The sequence below is a fragment of the Mus musculus genome, chromosome 6, assembly GCF_000001635.26.
Source record: "Mus musculus strain C57BL/6J chromosome 6, GRCm38.p6 C57BL/6J".
In the NCBI taxonomy this organism is placed as follows: Eukaryota; Metazoa; Chordata; class Mammalia; order Rodentia; family Muridae; genus Mus; species Mus musculus.
This window is the reverse complement of record NC_000072.6, coordinates 117,806,723-117,811,121: the sequence shown is the minus strand read 5'-3', so window position 1 is coordinate 117,811,121 and position 4,399 is coordinate 117,806,723. Positions and strand designations below refer to the sequence as shown.

General features: G+C 45.6%; 1 pseudogene; it reads right to left on the bottom strand.

Moving 5' to 3' along the window:
• Positions 1 to 1,805: 1,805 nt before the first annotated feature.
• Gemin6-ps lies at positions 1,806 to 2,450 on the bottom strand (annotated as a pseudogene).
• Between the last annotated feature and the right edge of the window lie 1,949 nt (positions 2,451 to 4,399).

Sequence of the window (4,399 nt, the reverse complement as noted above, 5' to 3'; positions counted from 1 at the left end):
TTTGGGCTCTCCATGTTAGAGATCTATCCTTCAGGTTAGACATAAATTTTTTTTTTTCTTTTAAAAGTAATGACTGTGGTTCAAAATGATTTTTCCTGGTCCATCAACATCTTTTTAGTTACTGTTTTTGTTTAAAGCCATGGTAACATAATTGAATTACTTTTGGGAGTAGCCAATTTGCAGAACTTTAAAAAGCACTGAGCCAAATCTGTTTGACAGAGCCCTTCGCAATGCTGGGTTAAATCATCTTTGACAAATGTTTTAATTGCTGAAAACTGAACCTTGGAGAGGCTCTGGCTGGAGTCCCGCTTAGGAGCTTGGGAACGAGAGGCACTGGTGGTGAGACTTGGCCTGGGACTCCCCCAAGTCCCCATCGTTCTGTGCTGCTGTGTCCTCATGCCTTTGGGGACATGGTAGGACTCACTGCTGTTCAAGTCCCTGGCTTCCATGGGGATTAGTGGAAGGCTGCTGAGGGGCACGGGCACCAGAGGGTTTTCCCCTCAGGTCCTTTGCTGTTTGAAATACAGGATTCTTTTAAGACTCACCTGACAGGTAATTGCCATTGTCATGGTGCCGGGAGAGAGGACACTTAAGAGATGACTGGACCATTAGAATGGTCCTAGTTAGGGTTACTATTGTAATGACGAAACACCATGATTGAAAACAAGTTGGGGAGGAAAGGGCCCATCCCTGAAGGAAGTCAGGACTGGAACTCGAATGGAACGGGCCTGGAGGCAGGAGCTGATGCAGAGCATGCTGCTTACTGGATTGCTTCTCATGGCTTGCTCATTCTGCTTGCTTGCTTCTTTCCTTGTTTTCTTTTTTCTTTCTTTCCTTTTCTTTTTCTTCCTGAGACAGGGTTTTTCTGTGTAACCTTGGCTGTCCTGGAACTCACTTTGTCAATCAGCTTGGCCTTGAACTCAGAGATCTGCCTGCCTCATCTGGGATTAAAGGCGTGCACCACCACTGCCCTGCTCAGTCAGCTTTCTTATAAAACTAGGACTCCAAGGTCAGAGATGGCATGGTCCACTGTTGGAATACGTGACGCACTCCAGCGACAGGTCTCACGTGGGACCTCTGAGGTGGGTGAGAGGGACAAAGAAGAAAAGAAGGGGGCTGTGGGTCAGGGTACTCATCTTTTATCCTGGCCGTGATACATGTGCAAAGGGATGTGGGGTGGGTGCCATGGCAATGGACATAGGAGCCCTGCTGTCACCTAGAGATGACATGCCTCATAGCTGGGTCCAGGAGCTGGCTATAAAGAGCTTTTGGCTGTATACAGATGCATCTGATGCTAACACCCACAGTGGACTGGGCCTTTCCCCATTAATCACTAATAATGAAAATGCCCTGCAGGCCTGCCTCCAGCCCAGTCTTAGAAGGCATTTTCTTAGTTGGAGTTTTCTCCTCTCAGATGACTTTAGCTTGTGTCAAGTTGACAAAAAACTATCCAGCACAACTGACCCCTTGTCACCTTGACATACATACACTTCACTTCACTTTTCTTTTCTTTCTTTTTTTTTTAACCTGAAATGGATTTTTACTTTAATATCTTATATCGAAATTTATAAATTTATTTCATTGTTATACCTATTCAAAATGTATTCTTGTCTCACAAAAAAGGGCATTTTATCTTAAATCACACACAAGAAAAGCTCCTTTCAAATCTGACTTCCCTGTGTTATTTTCACAGGGGCACTGCTCTTGTACCTTCAATTCCTAAGGAACCCAGCACTCATGATCTACTCATCTGATCTGACCTGAACAAAACCTTAAAATACACACACACACACCTATAACCCTCATGTGCTTCTGATGTCTTGTAATATAATCAACTTACATTGGAAGAATTGAATACAAAACCAAACAGTGAAGCCAGCATGTTCACAGTGCTTGGCCTCTCACTGGGAAGCTGAAAGATGTCCTTGAATAAGATCCTGAATTCGGGACAGAATGATCTCATTGGAGCTGCTGCAGTTTTCTGGAGCATATGGTGGGTCTATAGTCAGAACCCCAGCCACACAGAGAGTCCTTTGTGCATCCCCCTGCTTGGTGACAGGGATGTGGTTCTTCTCCAGCCATTTCTTGACGCTGGTCCTCTTCTCTTCCAGATCCTCAGGGCTGTATCCTTTACAGTCTCCAGATGCAAATACATGCATCAGCGTCTCGTGTACTCTGTGGTTCCCTTCACTTATGGTTTCCACAGTCTGCACAGAGTGGCCCATGATTCCAGTCACAGACAATCTGCCATCTTCAAGGAAGTTTACGAGGACAATGTTGGCAGAGACTGGGTCTGTGGTTAGAAGCCATCCTTTATACTCCTTCTCACAGGCTATCACCATCACTTCTTTATAAACGTAATCTTCCCATTCTAAGGGGCTTTTCTTCATCCATTTGCTCATGGTTACCAGCTGGCTAGATCTGGCTTTGAACCTGGCCCGTAGATAATACTCAAACTCTTCAGGGCTGGAGAGATGGCTCAGCGGTTAAGAGCACCGACTGGGAGGTCCCGTGTTCAATTCCCAGCAACCACATTGTAGCTCAAAACCATCTGTAATGGAATCCGATGTCCTCTTCTGGTGTGTCTGAAGAAAGCAGTGGTGTGCTCATATACAATAAATAAATTCTTTCTAGATGATTCTCCGCGGGGTTTGCGCCAATTTTCTCGTAAAGCGCTGAGGACCCGTTAGCGAAGCTCTAGAGCTCCAACACCAGGTCCTGCCCTGAGGCTGCCATACCCAGAACTCTGCACGACCTAGGGAAATGCCACAGAGACCCTGGCTACATTTCTACTTAGCTCACACTCCACTGAGCGGGCTTGAGGCCACACTTCAGTTTTCAATTTGAACCTTTGCTTTCTTATTTATCTCCAAGATGGCATGCATGTTAATATTAAAACCACAATTTAACTTTAAGAGTCCCACAGTCTTTACATGAAAATTCAATCTCTTTATAAATCCAAAATTTCTTTTAAAAGTCTTTCAGCTGTAGCTTCTGCAAAATTAAAATTAAGTTAAATGCTTCCTTACCTTAGGAGGGAAGAACCAGGGCACAGTCACAATCAAAGCAAAACCAAGTTCCAGCTATAAATAACTCAGTATCCAGTGTCTGAGAGCCACTCACAATCTGGGCTCCTCCAAAGGGCTTGGCTCACTTTTCTGGCTCTGCTCTCTGCAGCACACACAGCTTGTCTTCTAAGCTTGGGCAGACTCTTTTCCACTGCTGTTGCTGTTCTTGGTGGTCAGTTGTCCCATGGTACTAGCATCTCCAAATGTTGATGTTTTCTACTGCAACTGGGCTGTACTCTTACCAGTAGCCTCTCCGGGGGCTCTCTTCATGGTGCTAAGCCTCAACTTCTCTGTGACCCTTGGACCTTCAATCCTGGGGCTTCCACTGCCACTCTGGCTGCATCTTCACTAACAGCCTCTCCTGGCCTCCCCCAGTTCCAAACCTCAGCTGCTCTCCATGACCCCTTCATGCCTTCAAAGCTAAGCCAGAACCACCTCGGAGATTCTTATATAGTAAGGGATGTTGTTACTGCGGTAGTGGCCCCTCTTTCCTCCATCTTTCTCTCCCTGCTTCCTCTCTTTTTATTCTTCCACACTCCAACTTGGGATGACCCAGTGACAAGGGTCTCTCTCTCTAAGTTTCTGTTCTTTATAAATCATCTAGCCTCAGATATCTGTCACAGTAATATACCAAAACGCGTCCCCAGGATGCCATGTCCCTTGCGCCACCTTTGCCCAGTCTCCCATTCAGAGTTACTCCAACTCTCATGTCTATGATGCGGTTGTTCATGGATTCAGAATTATTTGATTTTTAAAGTTTTATTTGTTTTTGAAAGCTCCATAGCCGTATATGAAGCATTTTAGCATTTATAAAGCATATCCACCCATTACCTGTGTACATCTCCTTCCCACTCCCTCTAAGCTCCCTCCTCCCAAGAAGTGCTCCTTTCACTTTTGTGCGGGACTGCCTGAGAGTGATTAGACTTTGGATAAGCATGAGTGGTGGATTATTTACTGTAGCATGGCATCTTACCAGTGGCTACATCACTGGAAAAACCATTTCTCCTCCCCTCGGCAACCATTGACTTTCAATACCTGTATAAGGGGGGCGGGCAGACTTCAAGAATCCATTTTCTACTCAGGATGGCACGTTGATTGCCAAGCTTGTCCAGGTCTTGCACAGATAACCACACAGCTATGAGCTCAGGACTACGCTGGCCATGTCATTTCCAGAGGACAGTTTTCATAGCACTCCCTCACATCTTCCAGCTCCTGCATTCTTTTTGCTGCTTCTTCTATGACCATCCCTGAGCTTTCGAGGGTGCGATGCAGATGTTCCATCTAGGGTTAAGTGCTGTCCTCAGGACTTGGACCAGCTATGAGTCCCTACA